General features: G+C 42.1%; 1 protein-coding gene and 1 long non-coding RNA gene across 3 annotated transcripts in view; both read right to left on the bottom strand.

The window, feature by feature from the left end:
- The window catches only part of ME3 (malic enzyme 3), a 124,264-nt gene that overhangs the window by 94,406 nt on the left and 3,381 nt on the right, over positions 1 to 26,477 (bottom strand). The gene's annotated exons all lie outside the window — the stretch shown is intronic.
- On the bottom strand, positions 1,544 to 25,440 carry LOC125184362 (uncharacterized). The gene is made up of 3 exons (XR_007168279.2): positions 16,778 to 25,440; positions 15,978 to 16,035; positions 1,544 to 14,890 (listed from the first exon to the last, which is right to left on the bottom strand). It is a non-coding gene; the product is annotated as an uncharacterized lncRNA (long non-coding RNA).

The following is a 26,477-nucleotide window of genomic DNA, read 5'->3' as shown; positions in this document are numbered from 1 at the left end:
TTGACTTTACCATGAATTAAGCCTTTCCAGGTGGCAGGTGATATCTAAGTACTGGAAGTACAGTTCTTCTGCTCTCTCCTATGTCTAAAATAAGCTACTGACAGGTCTTCCTGATGACCTTGTAAGGAAACAAGTCCCCTATTTACAAATCATTTTAGAGTAAAAACAAGAAAAAAGAGTCTGAAAAATTGCTGGAAAATATAGATTCGGTTTGGTCTAAAAATGCTATTTGTAAGCATTTTAACTGGAATAGAAATGGAGAAATGAAACAATTCTCCTTGGCAGAGATTTAAACAAAATATGCCTTCTGCCAAAAGTTGTAGTTTAGTTCTGGACTCATTTGAAAAACAAACATCACAGAGCATTAAAATCCTCCATTTTATATCCCTTAAGCAGCAACAAAGCATCAATGTCAAGCTAAATAAAAAGGAATGAACCTTTTAATAGTTGGAGTTCAATGGAGCGTCTTCAAGCCCCTGAGCTCACAGCCTCAAGCACAAGGACATACCTGCTCTTCCAGATGTGGTTTTTGATACCTATGGCAAACCAAGTTTTGTTGTTGTTTTTTTTTTTTTGTTGTTTGTTTAAATAAGAAAAATGCCTAACACCACACAAACCCCAAGTTTTTATTGTTGCCCAGATGCGGCAGGCTTTGTAAGGTGACCTGAACCACGCACACCAGCCTTCCCCATCCTGCACTGACGCTCACTGACCATGGCTCTGCATTGTTCCTCTTCATAGCCAGGTACCTCCTGATCCTGCATCGCTCCCTCTCCCACCTCCTGCTGTGGAACAGTGTCTCTCGCTATCTGAGTTAACCATAATTATCACAACAGGACCCGAGGTCACATATGCTGTACAACTCTAGACAATATAATTATGGAACACATTTATTTTAAGATTTTTTTCCATGTGCATGTTCACCTTCTGCCTCGTTTTTTCCTCAGACAGATTACTAAAAATCTCAATCGGCTGGGTTCAGTGAGTTTATCTTTACCTGCAGGGCCCTTGGAGGAGGCTGAATTTTTTGTTTAAAAAATTTATTCCCTCCTCTCTTTTCTGTCTTTCTAAAAGATGATGTATAAGTTCCTTCCTCCTTCCACATTTTAAACTCCCTTTTAATTATTCTAGCTTCTTAAGTTTGAGCTATTAAAATAAAAAACTCTGCAATGTGGTAACAGGAAGGAGAGAAAAAACAGCAAAGAACAGCAGGTAGCTCAGGTAGATGGGTTTTTACTGTACTTAGTGACAAAAAGTATAACTTTCTAAAAAAGATGAGTAAATGAAATAAAAACTAGAGCGCTTGAAAGTCTCATTTTAACTGAAAACTGGAAATCTTCGAAGAAAAGTTTATCACTGAAAAAATTTTGAAAGAGATTTTTTTTTAAAGGGAAAAAGTTTTAAACAGGGAAAATAAATAAGGAAACGAACCCCCAAAATTCAGCTCTCACCTTAGAACCGATGGGGTATTTCCAGCAGTTTCTGTTCCCAAAGATCTGGGGCTGACTGCTTGCCCAGCTCTACTAGTCCTACTGGAAAAGATGATGAACAATTCTCAGTGGGCTTCAGGATAAATTCCTGTTCTTGTGCTCTGCCGCAAATCAACAGAGAGCCACAGAAAGAATTCCAGGTTGAATTCCCTGGCTGCAAGTGGGATAAATTATGGCAACCACAAGACAGGCACCAACTACAGCCTGAAAGACAATAAAACAAAACAAAAACCAGAAAACCCAACCACGGTGACAAACAGCCAAGACAGATGAAACCACTTCTTGGAGGTTCTTGGACAAAGAAGCTTGAAAGCACGCAAGGAGGGCTGCTTAGTCATCTGGGATGTAAAACCTGACAGATTAATGTAATAAAGGATGCAGTCAGGAAAAAAAATGTATTTTAGAGGCAAAGTTGGAGAGTGCTTTACCACGGCAGCATCTCTCCAGGCAGCAGCTGGGTACTGCTGGTTGTTCTGGTCCATGCAGGTGTTTTTATGGACACTGTTACTGTGAGGAAGATGCTGAAGGCCATCAGCACAGTCAGCCCAACTCCACTCCAGCCCGCAGATCACCCTCATATGCCATCTCCAGCATTTAAGTGTCATAAACCTCCCCACAATATTGAACGAAAGGACAGGGCTTTCCTTCCCATTTTTTTCCCCATGGTTCTAGCTTTCCATTTTATTTCCTTTCACATTCTCTGCACAACAGAAGCCAGTATGAGAGGGCTCAGGGACACCCCTCAGAGAAGCCAGCAAAGGAGTGCCCAGGAAGATCAAGTGCATGGACTGGGAGCACACACAAGCTTTTGGGTTGGCCCCCATAGCTCCACATCGGTGTGTGTCACGTCACAGGGAGCCCCTAAGGCTCATCTGTACAGTTTTGCCATCACGGTATTGCTTCCTCTTTGAAAGAGCTATTTGCATTGAAATTCTAACATATCAATTTATTAAATATGTTCTGAAGCTGTGGAATATGTGCTTATGTGATCCACTTGAAGTCACAGCTTCGGTTTATGGAAGTAATTTCCACTGCAGAGTTGTTTACCTTAGAATTCTTATTTTCTTATGAAGTGAGAAAATTGACTTCATATAACTGCACATTTCAAATTCATTTTCTAGCTATACTCTAACGCACCCGGGCTTTCCACTATCAATTCTCCATTCTCTCTATTCACAAAGTTTCTACTCATTTCCCATACGAATTTAAGCAACTGGATAAGAATAAATTACTTTTAAAAAATCGTTGATTTCAGATGCACTAATTTTTGGTGATCATCTTGCCTGGATATAGGAGGGGGCTGGTTTTTGTTGTTTTTTTGTTTTGTTTTTTTAACCTCAATGTGACTCAAAATTAATCTGCTTCAAAGGGAATTCACAGCTCCTGATTCTTAGCGTTGTTCTCTCCCCACACACACTGGAGAAAATGGTTTGGACATTCTGGACGTGATGAACATCTGGACATAATTAATGTACTAGATAAAGTAGAAAACTCGATAATAAAGAAGAGATATCCACCCTACCTAGCTAGCCCTAGTAAGTGGTCCTTAAATCTGAGAAACCACTTTAGGTTAGTACACGCTGTCCTACTGCACAGCCTTTATCCCAGGACCACGAGGCCTTCATCAATACTGCCTCCATCCCATCATCATCGCAGGCTCTGAGATTCTCTAGAAATGTCTCTTAAGAAGTTGCTGGAAATTGTGTGTTTTTTTTTTTTTTTCTGGAGTGATGCAGAAATCTGCAGTTATACAGTCTCTTCTAATAGAAGAACAACGAAACAATACCACTAAAGGGCAGGTTCAAAGTAAAATGAGACATTTCTTTCTACACCACACAGTCACCTTAAGGAATGCCTTGCCTTCCATGATACTTCTTTTAATATGGAGTTTAAAAACATTTAACACATTTACAGTAAAAAAGAAAGAAATCTGTCACAAGCTATTAAACACAATGGTATTACCTTTAAGCTAGGAGGTCCATGAGCTACAAACTGCTGGAGACAGCAAGCAATGGCTAGAAGTATTACTGCTCTCTTGCCTGTCCCCGTTATTCACTGAGCACCTGCTGTAGGCCGCTGTAAGAACAGGGTGCTAGAATTAATGGCCTAGTGTAATTCAAGCCACATAGACATATCCAAGCAGCAAAATTATCCAACTACCTGAGACACAAGAGCAGGCAGGATACAAAGAGCCATTTCGCTGGTAGAATAGAAAGAAACCCCAAGCCCGTTCAGATTTGTCATGTTTTTTTCATACTGTTTCTTGCTGTGGGGCTCTCTGCAGGCATCTTTAGCATTGATGCTCCCAGGCCAATTCATTGCAGCTCTGAGGCATGTGCCAGGAGATCTTACCGCGGTTTGTGCAGAAACTGGAATTCTGTAACTACTAAATAGTGGTTTGTAACAAGATCCCCTAAAAAGGCGAAAGTATGTTCTAGTAGTTTATAAAGCACTGAAACAGCATTGGGAATGACTAAGGCAGCTGCACATCACGGAATTGGTTCTTAACACCAACATACGGTTGCACTTTCTCTACAGTAAACTTTGCACTGTTTACACTGAGGTGCTTATGATTCAGGGGGAACTGGATTTCCTAATGGCAGAGGACTGGGAATGAAGTAGTGGAATCTCTGAGATTTCTTCACTTTCACATTTTTCCTTTCCAAGCTGTGGAACAGGGGAAAACAAATCAGAGGGTGGGTGGAAGGAGGACATAATAGAGTCAGCTTGACCAGCCAAACCCTGCTGACAGAGCCAAGTATCATCTAGCATCAGTTATTGGCCAAAAATCCCCACTCTGACTTGAGTGTGTTCTTCAATTGAAATGCACATAGTTCCAGCCACAGCAGCTAGGCAAAAATGCTGAAACCAGCCTAAGTGTGGTACAGGTAGGGCTATGGAGACAGCACCCCGAGCACAGCACCTCCAGTATGATGCCTTTGGATGAACAGGCTGTAAAGTAACAGATGAGAGGGTGTGTGCAATTTGAAACTGGATGTAACACCACTGTTAATGCAAGGCTATCCAGAAAGAAATTTTACTTTATAGAAAGCAGGGTAAAAAAGCAGCTCCATTGTCCAGAGATTTTTGTGTGGTTTTTTGTTTGTTATTTTTTCTATGTACACACAAGGAGAACACCTAAAAAGATCAGTATGTCTCCAACTTCTGCTGGGGGGAACTCTCTGCCCACAGGAGGTTTTCGAACAGGCTGAGAAGCCTAGCAAGGCACAAGCATCCTTTGGAAAAACAACATAAAACCTATCCCCCCCCCGCACTACTAACATGTTTACATGTAGGCCACTAACAGCACTTACAGGATTTATGCACGTTTCCCTCTGATAAACAAGTACGACAAAACTGGTGTCTTGCAAACCCAGGAAGCTAGGAACTAAAATGCAATGCCTCTTGAAAAATGCTTAATCCATCTAAACTGAATGCCTTTCTCAAGTGCTGAAGTGTAACACAGCAAGCGTGTGTCGTTCATGTCCACGCCAGATCTGTCCGAACCCCCCCACAGACACCTCACAGTGCCTCTGAAGTGAGTCGCGCCGAGCGTGAGACAGCTGGCTTTTTGTGGCGATTTAACCAACGAGATGGCTCCAAAACATATCCCCAAACACCCTTTTCTCTTGTAATACAGAAACATATTCTTTATTTGTAAAAAGGAGACGCGTTGGCTCTACAAATTAGCAGAGCCCTGTCAGGGCTCGCAGATGCAAGAAATTCTTTCAAAACACGAACGCCCACAATAGAAAGGGTTGTGCCATGACGCAGATAGGGGCCTGTGAACTGATACAATTGCAGAGGTTTATGCTCATGAATGAGCATATAATATTCTGCTTTTAGGGCAGAATATGAGCAGCAAGGCCGGCAGATAGGCGCTGGTGAGCACAACTCCAGCCCCTCCAGCCCCTGAAGGCCCAGCCTGCCGGCCCAGCTTTGCTGAAGCCGATTCCCTCTGCAGCGTCCACACAGAGCACGAACCAACCACCTCGTAACGCTGAAAAGGGGACAAACTGGAAGCAAGGTAGACCTAATTTTCAAATTCCCTCTGGACTTGGCTCATTAATTCATGATATTCCCAATTACTGAACATCATCCAAGATACTTCCCTTGACAAGTATATTTTCTGGAAGGAAGATGAACTACTATTTGAAACAGAAGTCATCACTTATTGTGGGGCTTGTGAAGTACCACGTTTTGGAAGTCCATCAGACCACTTGCCTGGTATTTGGGTCCTCTTCCACCCAGGTTTCTCTAATGAAAGTCAGAAATGCAGTCAGAAAAAAAAAAAAAAAAAAAAGCTTTTGGGGTCACAATACTTCTTCAAATACTGGAAGTTTTTGTTGATTCTAGACCACTTAACCGAGCTATAATTTGTGGCTTTAATTCCTCATGATTCACCAACGTTGAGGTAACCCACAAGAAATATAATTTTTGAAGAATTCCTTCCAAATATGTGAGTGGGAAATCCCTGTTTGTTGTGCATGGGCTTTTCAACTCTTTGACTCTGCTTTAGACCGGTGTAAAAATCAGCAAGCAGCTGCCACACAGACCACACAGGATTCACACTGAAAAGGTGCAGACAGAGGTTTGTGGAAGCACAGTTGTGCTGACACCAAAGGGGTCAATGAACTTTTCCCTATTCTAAGCTTTTACCCACCATTTTGCAAGCCTTATTAAAGCACAACACTGTAACATACACACGCACAAAAGGAACAAAGCAATTTTTACTTTAATTTGTACACCCTATTTCAAAGAACAGAAACAGACATAACAGCACAACCAAGGTACATGACCAGGGACAGTAAGGTAATGTGAAGTGCATTTGCATTTTTGGATTTTAAAAATAGAATTTGATACAGGTTCTAACATCACAAAGAAATTCTGCTTCTATCCTGAAGTGATTCACGCTTGAATTCATACATACTTTCTAGTTAGGGACTGGTGTAACAGAATAAGTGAGCATCTGGGGTCATCGCTTCCAAAAAATAATAATTAAAAAACAACATAATATGAAAAGTATCCTAGCTGAAAAATGGAAATAGTAAGGTGAAATGAAAGACAATAAATCAGTCTCAGAAAACCTTTGTCTGTATTTTGAGACTTAAACCTTGCTAATGAGAGCTAAATTGTGTTTATTAATATTGAAAGTAGAACTGCACTTTTCATAAACAATATTAAAGACAACTGTAGGGGAACAGTTAAAAAACATGCACAACAGCTGCTGATTATCAAAAGCAGTAATTACCAATACCACATTTTAACTGAAAATCCACGATGTCTCCCTACTAACAGTTAGAATCAAAACTTTTGCAGCAGTCATTTATTGTACTGCTGATTCCTGGATGGCCATCTGGGAGCTACGATGTGTCATGGACCATACCCAGGGTCAGCAGACATGCTGTGTTGGAGGGTAAGAATTCAGCAGTACGTACACTGGCCTCAGCAGCAAGGAATGGTCTTGGGTAGATTTTATTTGTTATCACAGATACTGCCTACTTGTCTGCTGCATTTTATTTGGGGTTTCTTGAGTTCTTACTTAGGCAGGAATGCAGTACAACACAACATTCAAAGTAGCCCCATTCACAGGAGGTGTTGACTGAAGTATTACCATGAGACAGGAATGAACTCGTGCTGTAAAGCCTGTGTTAAGGGATCGCAAGCAGATTATACATGCAAACATTTAATTATGTCATTGAGACTAGCTCTCACAGCAAGGCATGTCATCAGCTGTGGTTTTAAATGAATGTCAGGATGTGTTTGTCAATTAATATTCTAAGGAAGGCTGCCAGTGATCACAACACAGTTGAAATCTGGCAGATTACCTGTATGTTGAGATAAGTAATCATCATATGTTGATTGTAGAGGTCAAGCTACATCCTTCCTGGGTATCACACACCCAAACCTCTGACCACTTTCAAATAGCTTATGGCTCCCACTTGCCCAGCATAGTATAAAACTTGAATTTTTATGCTATTATTTACAGTGCCTACCCTTTACAACTGTCAAAAGGTTTCAAATGCCTCTTCTGACACCATCATATCACCAAAACTCAATGTCTGATGAAGAATGGTGAAGATAAATATTTCCAAGGTAAAATTGTCAATTCACAGAATCACAGAACCATCTAGGTTGGAAGAGACCTCCAAGATCACCGAGTCCAACCTCTGACCTAACACTAACAAGTCATTCACTAAACCATATCACTGAGCTCTACATCTAAACGTCTTTTAAAGACCTCCAGGGATGGTGACTCCACCACCTCCCTGGGCAGCCCATTCCAATGCCTAACAACCTTTTCAGTAAAGAAGTTCTTCCTAATATCCAACCTAAACCTCCCATGGCGCAACTTTAGCCCATTCCCTCTCGTCCTGTCACCAGGCACGTAGGAGAACAGACCAACCCCCACCTCGCTACAGCCTCCTTTAAGGTACCTATAGAGAGCGATAAGGTCACCCCTGAGCCTCCTCTTCTCCAGGCTGAACAACCCCAGCTCCCTCAGCCGCTCCTCGTAAGACTTGTTCTCCAGACCCCTCACCAGCTTCGTTGCCCTTCTCTGGACTCTCTCGAGCACCTCCATGTCCTTCTTGTAGCAAGGGGCCAAAAACTGAACACAGTACTTGAGGTGCAGCCTCACCAGAGCCGAGTACAGGGGGAAAAAATCGGGCATTTTCCTTGTGTGTTTCTAGATGTACCAGAAAGCTCAGTAAATATTAACAATTAAAGTACTGTTATGTTTGGGTCCAGTGAATGAGCTGCTTTGTGGCAAAAATTGTCTGGATTAAGAAAAGGTTTCTCTCTTCTTCCCTTGTTAGCTGAAATGGTTGCCAGATGAATAGGACATCCCTAAAATCCTAAACTCGACTGTAAATTCCCACCACATTTTAAGTTCTCAAAGGGCAGGAACAGGGAGTCTGATTAGAGCCAGTACTGCTGTATCTGAGAGATGAAGCTCTCCTTTGTGGTTTCAGTTCTTAATGCCAGTTCGCCACTCCAGCTACTGCAGTGTGGCCCGACCAAATCTCCTGTGCGAGGGAGACTCTGGAACAACAGACGCAGGTACTGTTAAGTGATTCTTTAGCACTTGCTAATCCAAGATAAATTAATCTTAACCAGGAGGATAGAAACCAGAGCACTGTTAGCATTAGCAGACAATCTCCTTTTTAATGTTGAATTGAAAGAAATAGCTGTACTAAATCCATCAGATACCGCACATCAATGTGTTGACCAAATATTTAATCCTATGATTAGTCTCAAATCCAGTCTTTTCAGAAATGTCAAGGGGCAGCACTCAGCAATTACGGATTTGCCCATGGAACTGCTGGACTCCAGAATATTATCTGAAGATTAGAAAAGTTGTGCCCAGCTAACAGGAAATTTACATTTTGATATTTTTATATACCTGGAGAATATTCCAGTTCTGTTTTCAAGGGCTGTGGTTCTGCCCAGCAACTTGCTCCGACTGCATAGCCTTATTGAACCCATAGTGAAGATGGCTCATTTCTAATGGTGATAATGATCAAGAGATTTGGAGGGAAAGCGAGAAATAAACCTAAGAAATGATTAAAATGACATGCAGTTTTGCAAGCATTTATTCACATCATTATATTCTTAATGATTCAGCATAGCCGTACTCATAAAGACTAATTTATAACAAAACAATTACTTCAATGCTAGAGCCCCAAACAAGTCTATATGTATTCATCCTACCTTTGCTCTCCTGAGATATATGAATAAAGCATAAAAGAATGATCCTGTCCTTGATTTCAGGATGGCACAAGACACCTGTAACCGTACCAATTTGCTGCGAAGGGCTCTTGGCACAGAATGAAGTGACCTAAACGGATCATCTTTGAATAAACAAAGCGCACTGTGCTGCAGCTATAGGGTATTTTGCATTTGAAAACCAGCCAGACTTCAATCCCTTCCCTCCTGTACAGCATCAGTTTTGCTTTTCCACATTCTGAGGCTTACTTTTACTTAAAGATGTATAGCAGTAAACTCACTGGAAACAAAAATACTGTATATAAGATTTCAGAAACAGAAATCCACCTAATTCTACGATGTTTTCTAAGTGCTGCTATAAAGCCAGGTTCAAGGCTTGTTTTACTGACTGTCCATCCTGTTTACCCCTCAAAGTCCTCTAGGGAACATTTCCAGGGTGACCAGGCTGCTATGACTGGGGAAAGGTCCCAGGTACAGTCTGCTCAGGGATGTTTGAATTTCGCAAATAATCTGAAGTTGGGTAGCTTACCAGAATAAATGGACAGACAAAACCAGGACTTGGGAGTGCTCCAAGTCAGCTCAAGTACAGTACAGATAAAGGCATTACACCAAATTGCTTTTGGCATCACTCTATTTTACTGTAAGAGATTTTTACTTCCCATCTTCTTATCTTACCTTCATATCTTATCTTCTTATTGTAAAAAACAGTAATAATTCCTACTGTTATCTTCAAATGCCTTTCTGTTTCTCAGTGTATCTTGTTTTGAATAAGATCATATAAATAACATGAAATGTTTCAGACTTCTCCCAGAAGTGTGACAGACTACCCACAGAAGGTATATTCAGCCTTGAAGCCGTGAATGCACTTCCCTAAGCATTTCCATTCAAGATCTATATTCAACATTCATAGGAGAGCTCTACAAAAGATGGCTTGTGCAAATATATCTGGAACGTAAATCTAACGTAGATCTAAAGTCAGCATTTGAAAGCTCATATTGCTTCACAGAGATGTTTTTAATTGTAAAATATAGAAAAGCACAAAATAATGGGTTAATACAAAGTATACAGAGTAGACATTTCCAACAGCAGGATACAAGAACCAGAACATGGCTTAATGGCTGATAAGAAACACCATAAACTGATGCCCACTGAATGAATTGCTAATATGAGAAGACATATTCAATCTCTTAACCTCACTGTTTAATGGAAGATAAGGATATGCCCTTGAATATTCTTTAAAAGTCATCAGTGCTAAGAGGTCAGAGTGATTTTAGCATGATGTAGAAGACGCTGATGCTTTGCAGATGGCAGTAGCAATGCCTCTTCCTGCAAGAGGATCAGAAGGTTTTAATTTCAGAGAACAGCAGGGGTGAATTAGGACTACGCAAAATAAAGAGGCCAGATTCTGCCAAAAAACATGGTCTAGGCATATCCATGTGCTTGCTTATGAAAAAAGCAGTATCAGACAAATTTTGCACAAAGTTCTACTTTGATGAGTATCCAAATTATATTAAAGTTGCCCAAATCCTATGCTGTTGGAGAACTATATTTTGTATCTATCAAAATCTTACTGCAGATTAAAAGGTTTTGATAAGTACAGAGGAACGTCACTGCAATTATACATTTTACATTAGCTTTCCAGTACACACAAGAGTACAGAATCAGTTACCCCCCCCTTTTCCATTATGCTGCCCTCTATAAAAATTTCTACATAAATGCTGCCCTGATGCTTCTCCAGGTTCCCCCTCTCCCCCCGTTAGAAGAAAGCAGCTCTGCAAAGCTCAAGGTTACTTGAATAACTTAAAGACATGAAAAATTACTTTTTTCCGAAACCCACCAACTTCTAAACCACGTTTTTCTTGGAACAGCATTGTTAAGACTCAGCATGAAGCAAACATTCTTTTTTTTTCCCCTCCTCACAGAAAATCCATGCCTTTGAGTATTTTTACACAGACCAGGTCATCCATGTTCATATCATTTGTAAATCCCTCCACCACTGAATTTTCCCACCAGATATCAGAAGAATTTGAGAGCTTTGCGTGTCATTCTGAACATGCTGTCAGGAATAAACCTTCCTGTACCCCACTTCCTGACTGTAAGCACTGCATCTAAGGTCCTACAGGAACAAAAACCCCAAATATTTACACAATGTGCTTATCTCAGCTTTCTTTTCAAGCAATACACAGCCTTCTTGGTTGTGAATGGCCTGCTATCCAGAAAAGAGAGAAAGTTTGCCATGGTTTTAATTCCTTGTGTCATGTTTTATGGGCAATCCTCACCATGTTCTTTCTTTCTTCTACTTTTGCTTGGTTCCCCCAACTTGCCAAACCAAGGGAACTGGGACAAATTAATGGTGAACCAGAAGGGCAAACATATCAAAATATTAACTTTAGCACCAAGACAAGATGAAACAGAATTTAACATCTAACTACTTGTGGGTTATTGCACTTCTACAGAGGAAGAAAGGTTTGTACTCCATGGCTTAGGGGCAGACCACAGCTCCAAACACCCTCCATGTGTCTTTTTCTTCAGTCGTACCTTAGTCAAACTGCTCAGTTACTGCATGGTGCATGAGAAGGACAGCTCAAACTCCTATGCTAGCATGAGAGAATGCAAGATAAGACCAATATTAAAATAAGGATCTGTCATACTGCTTCGGGCCTAACTTTCCTCATTTCTTTCATCCATTACTCTTCTGAATTAGAGGAAAAAAGTGAATCAATGAAAAGAAATTCACATCACTTCAACAGTGCAAAGCTGAGAGTAAATTTATAGCACTCAGACGTTTTAATACCTGAAGTGACTGTCCCTTTGTACAGTATTTATTACTTGTTTTTATTTAATAAAGCAAACACCAACTGAAGATATTATAAGCTGTCTGAACCTCATTCTATAAGTTTAGTTTGCTTTAGCAGTTGTTTTCTTCTGTCTGGGACTCACTAACAGAGATATTATTGTTTATTTTTCTTCTCTCCCCTCTGAATGCAGAGCAGAAGTGCATCGTCCTTTGTTCCCAGCCCAGCTGTGCTCCTGTAGCGCCACTCCTCAGACAGACTTTGGCCAGAAGACACTCAAGTATAGAGTCTTACAGCAGTGGGATACTAAATCAAAAATATATGCTCCATTTCAGCAAAGCACTTTCTTAAACAGTATGAAGCCAACAAGACAACAACTCTGAATACTTTACTGCAAAGGGCTGCAATTACTCATTTGTTTCCCATCAAATTCAATCTGCTTTGGATCTAGTCCTAGACGTTTGCTGGAAGGTGTCATTAAATAAAATGAGAGGCAAATCAGGCCAATAATCTCTTGATTTCTAAGAAATCACTGGCTGCAGGCTGCCCAGTAAGATGCTCAAGCAGCAGCAAGAGGCAGACCACACATCACACCCAGATCTCTGTCCCACTAGCTCTAAGTATAAGCACTCACCTTATTTTTTTTTCTCCTTGAATTATTACTTTAATTATGTAGACAAGGTGATTACCCCAACTTTACAGGTGTTGGTGCCTGTAATACACAGCGTGACTGCAGGTTCTGAACTGTCACAGTATACAGACAAATTTTAAGTGATTAACTAAGCATATTAACAGGAAAAAAATGAAGCAAATTCTGGTAAACAGAATTAGAAAATCTTCCTAAAACAGCTGCTTACATGTGTAAAGAAAGCAAGCACTCAACTTTTGGGAAATATTTCACAAATTCTTTACAAAATATTTCACAAAATGTTTTACATTTTATGAAATGACGCCTATTTGGTGGCAGGGATGGGACATGCCAGTTGATACGTCACCTGTGCTTCTAACATGCTGGGGTTGAGATCATCGCTGGTAGAGATGAAGTGTGCTCTGACAGGGCAGCTGAGCAAACGGGTATGCTGGCTGTGTGGTTAAGGAATTAATTTTGAGAGACTTGTGCTCACTTACTTGGTCTGCCACTAACACCCCACGTTACCTTGGGCAAGCTGAACTCAGTTCCCCACTTAATAAATGAATAAATGCATCTCGCTCAGAGAGAGGGATAAATGCATTTCCCTCAGAAAAGTCCTGCAAAACTAAATGCAACTGTAGAAATATACTGCTCCAACATGACGCCCCCGACTCCTCTATCCTTTCTCGTACATATACCAGACTGATTCACAGACTGCCTTCGATAACTATTTGATAGCAAATGCAACAGAGCTCAAAATTGGCAAAATTTACTGCAGCAAATGTGTTAGGACTCCGATAACTTGAACGTCAATGCCCCAATGAATCTCATTAAGGAAAAGTAGAAGCTGAATGACACATAGCTTGAAAGTCATGTCATGTACTGAATGCCTCCAAAAATGAGGAAAAAGAAGAAAATAAACCATGAGTACTTCTTCACATTCATTTCATTTCCCCACACACAAATCTTGATGGTCAAATCTAGTAGTTCCTATGTTTTACCACAATCTGGCAACTGCAGCCAAGGATGATACATCTAACCACAGTCTCACTGGAGTGAAAAAGCACTCTCTGTTTCCACTTCATGCTCAAGTTGCAGAAAATTCTAAATTTAAGTCGTTCATTCTGGATAATGAAACTTTCTTAATTTGTAGAGCAATAAATAAGTATCTTTACAACTTCTTGTATGTTGTTCCTTCATCTAATATTTGTGAATTATCCAACACTTATATAGATCTCCTCTCTGAAGAATGGAATTTCAAGTCTACTCTCTCACATACCAGTATTCCCACTATTTCCACCTAGGTCTTTTACTGAGAGAAAAAATGTAAGGACTTTGCCCATTGTCCCAAGATTTCTGAAAGGCCAGAAGCTGGCTCAGAGCTACAGTCTTACCCGCAGAGTTAATGTGCAAGTGGACAGTACATCCAATGCATCCAAAAGACAATCTGCATCTCTGCATATGTACAGATTACATCCAAAGCAATGATGCGGGATGTCTGAAAATCCCAAATACACAGCTATAGAGCATGTGTAAATCAGCTCTGTAATTCCAAGATTCAAGTTATTCTCATGATCTAACACATCAGACCTCTGTAAATGCACTGCCCAGAAGCAGCCTAAGTGTGTTGCAGAACCATGCAAGGGCACTGTAAAGCCAGCACATGCTTGGCACATTGCTCTCACCATGGAGGTACTTCGTATTTATCTCAGGGAAATCCTGCATGCAAACGTAAGAATCTTGGAAATAACCACAAACTCTTGATAGAAGAATGTAAGCTTTTGGTATACAAAATATTTTACCTATTGTTTTCCAGCTGATACCTTTAAATTTTAAATTATACATTTATCAGTAAAGTTAAAGGTGTCCTAGAAAGGTGTCTGATTCCCTCCCTTTTGTGCTTGCACAGTATCTATTACCACAGCGTGCACACAGCACTGAGAATTTAATGGCATGCAATTAGGAGATACTTTCAATCCACTCTGAATGTGAAGCCAGGTACACTGCTAGGTACTAATGTCTGCATTAAGCTGGTGTCACTAAGTTGGTGACAATCTTTGAATAAGGTTCAGCCTAAGAAGCTCAGTTGCCTCAGGAAAAGGCTATACAAAAAAAAAGGAGGCATGAATAGCTTTTCTACAGATCAATCTCAGATTTTCAGCCCTTTTGGAGCACTGGTTTGCACTAAGGATCCAGAGTCCTGTCCACTCCTCTCAGTCACTGTGATAAAGCTCTCGATACGCAGCCTGCATAAATGAAAGAAGAGAGATTTAAACATTATTCTCAGCCACAAACTTTTAGCACTACGGTACTAAAATAAGAAAGTTATTGTACAGAAAAACTGCTACTGATCATGGATGGAGCCTAAGTGACTCTGGGTCTTAAGCTCCACAGCTCTGACGCAACAGCGAGAACTAGGAAAAAAAAAGAAAATTTATGAAGACAGTTTGTTCTAGTACAAACCAAACTGCAGCTGATGAAGAACGTGGGGCATGGGGAACACAGGAGTGGATGTACGTAGCCAATTTATGAAAGGTGCATCAGTTCCCATCACATGTCAAGGGGGTGACATTCATACATGGGTGTATACATCTCCTTATATCTTACATTCCAAGCTTGGAGAAGACAAAGATTCTAGAAGGTGCCATTTGTCCTACTCATCTCCCCAAAATAGTATAAACCAAATCTGAAACAGCGTCAGATTTATAACCCTTAGTTTCAGAAAATATCCTTGTTGCAGTCAAGACCCACATAGGGCCCAGGTTAGTTCCCTGATCCTCCACCCCGTCCCCTCCAGTTACCCAACCACTGCAATACAGCAGCGAGCTATCAAATGTTTGCTATGGCAAAGTAGGTTCTTTGGGACAGTGCAAAATCAGTGCAATCAAACACAGTGGTGGCAACCAACACCAGTGATCATTTAACATCAAACTAAACCACAAGTTTTCATTTACCTGAAACCGACACCAAATTCTCAATCTGCAGAAGGCTGAAAAATGTGGAGACTTTGGCAAACATTCGATAGGGCAGTACACACAGAACCCATACAAGTTAAGCAGTTCAAGTATGTACGTGTAAACAACAGCTTCAAGACCAGTTTTAACAGCAATAATTTGTCTATAAACAGTATCAAACATATTTATACTTGACAGGAAGCAGAGCTGCAACAGGCTTTCGGGATTTTAGAGCACGCCAATCGAGAGAGGGTTTTGTGGTAACCTTGGACAATAGCAGGCTCAGTCTTACAAACAGCTCAGATTAAACATTTTCCATCCACCGAGCCAAACCTCTGGAAATAACGGGCACTGGTAACAGCAACTGTGAAGTCAGTACCTGAACGAGGATCTTCTGCACAGTTACCAACTGCCAGGCTGTTCAGCACACTCAAGCTCTGTGTAGAAATAGCAACCCTTAATAATATTAATATTGTCTACTGATAACAGACTAGAGCAGTGAGAATTAAAAGCAAAATAAAAACACCTTCCCCCCCATCCACCCTCTTCCACCTCCTCCCGCTGCGTGGTGCAGGGGAATGGGGAATGGGGGCTGCGGTCAGTCCCTGACGCTTCGTCTCCGCCGCTCCTTCACGGTCCCTCTCTGCCCCTGCTCCATGGGGTCCCTCCCACGGGATGCCGTCCTTCCCGAACTGAGCCTGGGGGGCTGCCCACAGGCAGCAGCTCTTCCAGAACTGCTCCCACATGGCTCTGTACCACAGGGTCCATCCCCCAGGAGCAAACTGCTCCAGCACGGGTCCCCCACGGGCGGCAGCTCCCCCCAGACCCCCTGCTCCTGTGTGGGCTCCTCTCCACGGGCTGCAGCTCCGGCCCGGGGCCTGCTCCTGCAGGGGCTCTCCATGGGCCGCAGCCTCCTCCAGGCCATATCTTACCGGCTCTTATCTAGCATGGGGCAGTTTCTGGACTCCTCACAGAGATCACCCCTGCAGCACCCCTACTACCAAAACCTTGCCACATAATCCTGACATAAGCCTCCTCCTCCTCCTCTCACAGAAGAGAGCTCCTGTACTTCCCTTTCTGTTCCCTGTTTTGCTCTTTCCCCTCTGTCCCTCTCTCCACCTCTTTTGAGGTAAGGCCAGGACCAAAACAGGCAACCCAACGAAACCAGTTCAAACAGACCAACTGCTCATTCTCTGGCACCGTTTCTTTGTCCCTTGGTATCCTGTTGCCCACAAGGTCCTGCAAACAGGCGGATGAAGCCAGCCTTCCTCATACAGCCACACAAAGCAGGTCTGCGCAGCAATGCTCTGGGCAGGAGATGGGCGCACTGAAGCATAGAGGTGAAATTATTTGCCAGGGTACCTCAGATATCAGTGCCTGAAATTATTAAAAAAATGAAATTACTAAGAACCTGAAAGGGAAGAGGCTCCCAGGACTTCCAAGTAGATCTGGTTTGGGCCCCATAGCAGGATTCCCTGCAAGCAGCCCAGACCTTCAGTGCAATTTCTTAACGCTAGAAAAATCAAAACCAGCACTGAAGTGACCAAGTGACTATTTTATCAACAAGACTGAGGTTTATGCCTCCCCAAGCACACTTGATCCAGCGCCACAGTTCAGAGATTAAATAATGATGATACCAAACAACAATGCTGAGGAAGGTTTCAGCTGTTCACTGCTTCCTATCTGTAACCCCATTCACTGCTCTTCCCTGCTCCAGCACTGTGGAACACTTAAGGTCCTGTGAACTGCTTTATTTATTCTCTGACAAAAATAAAAAGTTAAAAGCATCCACTTCACTGAATTTGCTGTTCCTCAGGAAATACTAATTGAAAACTTTTTGCCCTGCGTTACAAATTGCAGTGCAAATATTATGATTCTGTAAGTCAAACAACATTAATATCCCCTTTTCCCTGCTGGAAATCCTAATAAATGCTACAGGGGTTTTCAGCTTTGCAGGAAGTGAAACTGCTGGATTCTCGTATACTTGTGTATTTGGCTGCAGTGGGAAACTCATTTTGCAACTCCACCAAATATCAGTTACATTCCTACAAGCAAAGCAGTTCAGCTGCCAGTCAATAGGACATTTGACCTTGCACAGAAACCTGAAAGGCACTTGTACAAAACAACAAGATCTGATTACAGTTGCACTCTCACTGCCAAATCCATTAAAGCTTATCTTTAAAATGCAATTAGCTTTTAATAAGTGCCCAATGCCAGAGGTATTTTCCAGCAGCAGCCAGAGTCTTGCTGCTGCTTTCCAGCACCTTTGCATCACTTCTTTTCTATTTATATGACAAATGATTTAGTTAACTCTATTTGAAGATATAACATGCTAACCCAAAACACCTACTTGCCTTTAGGGAGTGTGGCCCAGTTTCAGCACCAGTCATGCATTCATTTGGGTTTCATAATCTCAGTTACCCCTGAGCAGTGACCACTTGGAAGGTCATAATTCAAAGGCACTTTTGTGCGTTTTACGAAGCAGCTGCAAGAGCTGTGCAGGGCAGCCTCAAGCTCTCCACGGGATCTCACATAGTGCACGTCTTTCATCCAGCAGCTCTTAAGAAGAAATCCAGCTCTTGCCTGCATGCCAGAGAACAGATTTTGGCATTGGAAAGGCAACACTTCCAGTTGGTTGTCCCAAAGCTCAGAAGGAAGATGCAGCTTGGACAGATGAGGCTAAGATAAGGAGCACCACAAAGTACTTTTGAGTTTTTGGGGCACATAACTATGGAATCAGCTGAAGCCTTCATGTGATTCTGTATCAGCAGAAATTGATTATATTGGCAAATTCTATTTTTTCTTTCAGATTTTGACTTAAGCAATTAGTAAGCACATTTTTTTTATGTTTCCATTTTAGTTACTATCTATTAACAGAGCAAGATGGTGAAATTTCACTGTACACTATCTTTAATCTTATCCTTCTGTGAAGAAACAGTCTCACATCTTGAAAGGTGCAGTTGGTTGTTCCTAAATTTAAGCAAGGCTCAGTGCAAAGTTGATGAAATCAGTGGAAATTCTCCCAATGGCTTAAGCCTATGTTGCCTTTTAAAAACCTAACAGCAGCGTTCAGGGATACCTCTGTGCTGCAGCAGGCATTCTTTTCCCCAGATATAAGCCAGTAAAAGCTGCTGGCATCAGCACATGAAGTGAAAGGCATGTCACACATGTCTCCTTCTAATAAATACTGCTGCACATCACAGCCTAGGCAATCTACCAAGCCTAAGAAGAATCTATTGCATGTGTGAAATGAGAAACAAGTCCCAGTGGTATGTGCACTGAAAATCCTCCAAACTTAAGGGGGGGAAAAAAAAAACAACTTTTATTATTCTTTGAGCAACTGAATTTATGTTTGAACATGGTGTACTTGAGAAGCTTACAAGACGCCAATGTAAGCAAATTCCCTAGCGAGTATAAAGTAGCAGATACTGCAGAACGCAAGCCATCTGCATTGGGATCAGCATTAACTTATGCTTGGGAAGTTTTCTGTGGATGCACCTACCTGGAGCACACGGTTGGATTTAATCATTGCTTTCTGGCACCTTCACCCAGCCTGCCAAGCCCTCTGCCTGGCACTTGGGGAAGAGAGATGACTTTTCAATTCCTCTTTTCAACATCCTGCTCACTTCGCACATTTTCAGGTCCCCTTGTACAAACTCTGTCTCTCACCCAGAAACCACCTGAACAATTCTGGCAGAAGGATGAGTGGTCTTTATGATCCTACAACTGTTGTACAGCTCTTTTCTCTTCCCTACAGGAGTCTCTGCTGGAATTCAGCCTTTGTGCACATGACGCTAGTCAAATTGTTCACCCTCTCAGCCATGGTATGTTTTTTTTTTGCATTGAAAAAGCATCTGTTTAAAACAAACAAAAAAAATCTAAACAAATGTACCAATGATACCTTTTTAGATTATATTTATATACCTTCATATAACATCAGGGAAGAGAATGTCCTTGTCCCTCCAGTAACTGTGATCTGGGGATCTGATTTACAGAAGAGGTTGTTTTATGCCAGCAATTAGCTCTAGACACAAATGGCAAGATGAACTCATCTAATTACCTGCAAGGTAGGAAATGGCTCACTGGGGGAAGTCTAGGTGGTTTTTGCTCGCTTGTTTTTTTTTTTTTTAAATTGGATCAACTGATGTAGCTGGGGATAAGAAAAAACTGAGTTCCTAGAAGAAAGGCTGTGAACATGAAAATCCCTGGTTTTACCTTTTTCTCCCCCATGTTAACCAGTTATAGTATACATTATCTGTCCCTCCAGCCCCTGCCCTGCCTACGCGCTTAGACCAGCCTAACAACAGAAACTAATAATCTGGACACTTCCAGAAATGACAGGATTTGGCACGTATAATGCATGCGTTCATTTGCAACTAATCATTGCTAAAATTACCCATAGGTTTAACATTAAACCCTTCAAATGAAGATTAAACAGAGTTTAATAGTTTCCACAATGAACTTAACCACATGGGGAAGTGACAAATCCATTAGCCAGGCCAAAGTGTTAAAGTTCAAGATGTCCTGCCCAGGAGAACATAACACTGCTGTATTTGAAATAACTAATTCCTTCCTCTGTTGAGAAACACAGTTAAGCCTAACTACATGTTTTATGAGGCTGAACAGAGTTAATCCATATGGACATATTACAAAACAGACTTATCACTTTATAAGCTGGACACGGAGAAAAATTTTTCTCTGAGATGTGGAGCTAATCTTCTTTACAGAATACTGTAATAATAAATCTGTTTTGGTTCCATAGCACATGTTAAAAAAGGATCAATGTACAAACAAGAACTGCAAAGGGAAGCGAAGCAGAAAATTTTGATATGCAGAAAACTTCTGTGTTGGTGTTTTCTTTGTCAGAACCATAGTCTGCAAAGTTTATGTCTGCGTTTTGTGCTTGGCAGCTGCAGAACTATAAAAAGCTTTGCTATTTAATAATGAAAAATAAAAGAAAGATATTGTATTAGGCTGACAATACAAGTCATTTATCAAAATGTCACGTTGTTTGGGGAGACAGATAGCAAGCGGGCCTCAAAGAGGAGGTTAAAAATTAAAAGCATGCTCATCATCTCTGCTGGAGCACATCATGAGCTGGAAGTAGTGAAGTTTGCTGTTGTGCTAAGTCCTCTATTGAAAGGGACAGAATTCCAGAACACTGTTTATTCTTCCCCAAGAATCAATGCACGTCTGACCCACGCACAATGGCTCTAAAGCTAAGTCTGTCCCAGAATAATTTATTTGAGTAAGAACTACAACAGGCTGCCCAATGTTTGATAGCAGGTCTGATAAGTCAGTGAGAAAAAGCCAGAAAAATAAGTAGCAGTCAGAAGGAAAACAAAAGACAAAGCAAACACTTCAATTTTTCAACCTGACTTGTCTCCTAGGTTTTGCCTCTGGATCTCTGGATCCAGAACCCCTGGGATAATTAAAATAACCATTTGCCTCTTAGCTCCCTGCACCCTTGATTAAAACCAAATGAACAAAACAACACAGAACAGGATAACCTGTACTCCTGCACAGCATTCGCTTGGTGCTCGAGATGCTTGGATGCTGTCTGCACAGGGCATATGCTGGCAGTGGCACTCTTGGAACTGAAGACCAAGTAAAACCCTGAAAGCACAGGAGAGCTGCCAAAAGCAGAGGCTTGCACAGCACTTCCCAACAGCTAGGCAAGTCTGAGTGCACGTGGGGAGGTTCGGGAAGGCAAACCAGCATCACTGATAGGAAGTCAAGGAAAGAAAACCACCCCTAAATAACAGAGGAGCCGAAATACTACAAGCAGCCATAACTTGCCCATGCAGCTACAGGTATTAATAAGTGCAATTGCTTGTTGCAAGCTCACAGACTGAAGGTTCTCCTGCAGCCATCGCTCACAGTGGGACCAAACTGGGCTCTCAGGCACGTTTATGGAGCCCAAGTCTTTCTCTGCAAACATAAGGCACATCTACGGTCACCTTAACCATACCACGACAACAGCACTGCAGCACAAGCCCCTCAGCAGAGCATGTCTAGTGAATAGAAAGACAACTCGTGCTCCAGTTCATTTTCTTATTAAAGAGAAAAAAATGGTTAATCAACTTCAGGGTTCTCCAGCTGCCATGAAAACCAAGAATTATTTATGGAGGGAAGCGCAAGGGGATAAATAGGCTATGGCAAGAAGATTACTTCTGTGCATTAATCTGAAAAAAAAATACTTTTTATTGTGGTGAATTCCATTTATTGTGCTCTACGTTTCAAAATATACAGTACCATTTGTAATTATTATGCCCTGTTACATGCCACATAAAAGCTATGGAATTTCCTGCTGATTTAAAGAAACTGCAGACTGCACTTGATTGTGCCAGCAGATGAAGCACAGAACAGAAGCAAGGTGTAATATGGTGATTAGACAGAGAAGACAGGTCAAACTACCCAGCTGAGGTCATCCGGTAAATTTATAAAATGAACTGGTGTATCTAAGCCCACCGTAAGCCTAACAAAACCCATTTTTGACACTCACCAATCACCAGTATAATTCATACGGTAAAACTGGGGCAAAGAAGCACTTTTTAGATCAAACACTCTCAGTATAATACCTTGTAATAAAGGAATTGAAATCCACGTGCTGTTCCTGCTAAAGTAAAACTGTAAGAAAGCTGGCATTAGTGAAAAGGACTTTCAGAACACAAGGTCCCATCAGCTAGGGGACATTTCTCCCTAGCAGAAGGGACCTTGTGGACTGAGACCCAAGCCTCTGAATCCCAACCACCCAGTTTATCATACCACCAGGTTTGCAATCAGACCAGAGAAATCACTGACCAGTTTCCACCTCTCAATCTTGCAAAATTGCTGGGTTGGTTTGTTTCTTCTGTAAAGACTTCACCTTTCCTTTCTCAGCTCCGAGCTCATGCCAGTAACAGCAGGTTGAGTGTTCCTCTGCACATAGTTACTATAGAAGCTAAAGGTTAATTCAGTTTATGGGCTTTTTATTCAAAACCAAATCAAGTTGAATTTGCCCTAGGTGCATTTTTTTGTTAAGCCAGATCTAAGACTCACAATAAATAAACACATAAAAAATAACCACTCAGAGGTCAAACTCTGCCATGAAACACTACAAAACTGCTGAGACCCATCTCTGTTAGTGACCAACTGCATGGCAAATCCATCTCAAATCAAAACCAGCTCACAAAATTTTGCTCTTTGCTTCATCTTGCAAGTTAGCACTGCCTTTCAGCAGCTTCAGGCAGATCACCACCCATTCTAACCAGCACCAACGACTCATCTCTAGCACAGCAGCACCCAATTGCTAACGTCAAGGTCATATAACATCTTGCTACTTAATGTGGGGAAAGGTTTGAAGCCTGCTGAGGTCAGCAGAGTGAAATGTTTACAGGACCCACATATAATATGCTCAGTCTTACCTTCAATATCCACAGGGTTTCCAAAGTAATCAACTGGTTGGTTGCCACACATTCCACTAGATGCAATAAACAGGAATGCTGAACAAGCTGTACCATTCAGCCCCGGATCTCTTTTAACTGCAACAATATTGATTTTCATAGTATTGATCAAACAGCTTGTGTTGCTTCAAGGCAATTCTTACTCAAGTGCCAAAAAAGCCTAGCGCGCCCTATCAAACAAGAACTATGCTCAAACTTGGCTCTGCCCCTACACCAAGCCATGGCTGGTGTAAGGATTAAGGCTTCTCTTAGGGAAAGGATATGATAAAGGGATATGATAAAGGGAAACCAATACAGGCAGCTGCCAAACTCATGAAATTCCACAGCTTAAAGGCAATTTTAAAGGCATTTTTATAATAGAAACTGCTCAGAAGACAGAAACAAGTATTTTGGTCCGAGTCCCATTTTCTCTCTGTTAATACCTTATGGTGGCTACGAGCATAAGCCCAGCACCTATAAAAGCTGCCTGACCGATAGGTCCAAGACCCCTCACAACATTTACAAGTGCTGAAGGCAAAGCAAGTCCTGAAGTGCTACGGGGCAGCTACAGCACAGACAGGGTCAGGGGCTGCACCAGCACCCGTCTTAGCAGCATCTTGGCAGCAGCAGCCTTCCTCAGCACTTCCCACATGAGCTCTGCTCCCGAAGCATTCCTGGGCTGCCAAAGCTGAGGGCGACTCTTCGCAAGGGATTAGGCAGGGGAACAGGAAGGCGGATGGCCTCCTGGTTTGGGAACGATCAGGGAAAGGGAATGGACTCCAAGCTGGGCAAGCAAAGGGACTGTTGTAGGCTGCTGCCAACACCAGAAGCACCAACAACAGACTTAGTTTGGGTGTAGTTTGCTGACCAGGCCGAGTTGTCTTTATATGAAATGTCATTGCCAAAAGATACTTCCAAAGAAATATTGCTTGACAGTAACAACCAACCAATGAAACTCCTCACACCAGGAGGAAGGCCAAAAATCTAAGCTGTCACATTTCCAGAGCAACACATATGCCAAAATAGGGGAGCAAAGCTCATCTCTTCAGAGTCCACTTCCCTTGAAGTCGATGGAGATGTACCTGATGAACTAAAGAGCAAGAGCAAACATGAGAACAGCCTCTCTGCCCGGGACATGACTGAAGGTGCACACTGCAGGCTGCTCCAGCTCACTCCTATTGCAGCTCCAGAGCAGAGCAGGGTTGGAGCAGCGTTTGCCACAGAGCTGTTTCTCAGCTGGGGCTTAGCTTGGGTTTGGAGTGACCCCTGTGCTGCAGGGTTCAGCCATGAATGTGTCTTGTTTGCTGTTGCTGGAAACTAGAGAGCCCTATCCAGCTCACCTGCATGAGCATCCTATCTCCAGCAGGACACATAAACCTTACCACAAGGAAACAGCGCAGGCAAATCGGACACTTTTTGCACATTCCCATCCTGCACATTCCCATCCCTCTGTTATTTTCCATTTGGAGACTCTCTAAGCCAGGTGTGGTTTCAATGTATTTAAGAACCCTCAGTGGGCTTTTTTTTTTTTTTAATTAGCTTGTCCAGTGTCCTCTAAGTGGCTATAGATTCCTGACAAGCTAAGAGGGCAGCCTCCAGACTCTGCTCATCTCATACTCTTACACTGCAAAACACGAACAGGGTAAGTTAACAAGCGCTGGGAGTCACACAACCACCAAAAACCCCTGTGCCCTTCCCAGCGGTTAAATGTCTATTGAGACCCACAGCCAGCCAACAGGAAACTCTAGTTGTAAGAATACAACCAACCATGTGGGCTTACATAAGAGATTTAATCATTTGAAAGTGGAATCCTGCCTCGATTTAATCTTGCCAACTCCCATTTCAGAGGCACTGCTCTCGCGCTCATTACTAAGTTTGTTTAAATGCAATCACTCGACTAATCCAGCTACTTTTAGGCTGGTTTCACCACAGTTGCTGGGTACAGCCATGTGCAAGACTATCGTTTTGTCTCAGCTGCAACGGCAAATCACTGACACCGTGTTCAAAGAACCCTCTATTAGCTTAATTCTGATCCCCACAAAGCTGAAGGACAAACAAACCTTCTGCATTGTAATTCTGTGTGCAGCAGTAAATTCCAAAGCTGCTGCAGAAACCTACAGCAATTAGCTGAAAAGTTTTACTCTTACGGATGCGGACTGGTATTTCTGTTTTGATAATTCATTATCACACATTTCATGAAATCAAGTGTGTAGGTGCACCGAAGTAGTACAGGGTGTTATCCAGATGCATAAAGAAGGCCCCAAATTCTAATCTCTGCACTGCAGCTTGCAGAAAAATGTAGTGTGTTATCTGTTAAACATCTCAGCCCTTGAAATGCAGCAATATCCTGCCACTTTGAGAACTAACTGACCTCCAGATTGGCATCTGTTTGTGATGGCAGCTCTCCCAAGAGGCATGACTCACCCCAAAGCTAGGACTTCTAGGAAAACACGTGAAGTGCCATCAACCTTCCAAGCGAACAGTGCAGAACCCGTGGCAGTCTGAGGTCATGAACAAAGTAATAGATGATTTTGCACAACGTAAGATTTTTTTTGAGTCCCTACAGGTCTGTAGTCAAACTGGGAATTGTTCAGCTGGTGAGTTTAAACCTCAGCTCAGTCCGTGTTTGTTAAAACACAGAGAGGACACGTGGATGTGACAGAATTTCAGGCAGAAGTGGGGGATCATGAGCAGCACATCCAAGATGAACAGAACTGTACAGATGCTAAGAACTAACGGCAGACAGTGTCAGAGAGAGGAGACAGCATGGCCATGGCTGTACCAACCACAAGGCAACTTGGAGAAAGACAGCCATGGGTAGGACGTGCTGCATCTTTCCTTCCAGGATCCAAGTGTTGAAATAACATCTCACAAGGCTGAGGACAGGCTCGTCTCTCAGCAAGCCCAATACTGCTGCTGCAGTGTCAGCAGGGCACTTCCTTCAACTCATCCAGGCTTCCAATAAATCTTCTTGGAGCTCAGTTTACACTTGAATCTCCACAAAACAGTCTCGCCGGCTCTCTGGGGTTCTGTGACCTTTTTTTTTTCTTAAGGATTTCCAATTTTGCAGCATTCAAAGGCAGGAAAAGAGGAACTGCTTCATGAAGTGCTTCATAGAAACATGTGACAAGCTCTTCCTTCTGTTATTTCTGTGACTCTTTTGTCAGAACAACTGCTAACTGCTATTGCCTTTCAGGTCCACAAACACCCTCTGAGAAGAACACCGACAATTCCTGAGTCCTGCCTTTGAATCAGACAGGGGTTGTAATGCTTCAAAACACAAGGAAGAGCAGTGTTTGAATTGTACAGGAACATGCAGAACGCTCACACGCAGCATAGATGAAGTTCTGTCTTCAAAGTTTTTCCTACTGCCAGAGGATTTAAGCTACAAGATTCCCTTGCTCGTGACTTCCCCAGCGTCACAGGAAGTCGGAGACATAACTGATAACCGAGCC

The sequence above is a fragment of the Anser cygnoides genome, chromosome 1 (assembly GCF_040182565.1).
Source record: "Anser cygnoides isolate HZ-2024a breed goose chromosome 1, Taihu_goose_T2T_genome, whole genome shotgun sequence".
Lineage (NCBI taxonomy): Eukaryota > Metazoa > Chordata > Aves > Anseriformes > Anatidae > Anser > Anser cygnoides.
Note: the sequence above shows the minus strand (reverse complement) of the source record. Positions and strands in the feature narration are given on the sequence as shown.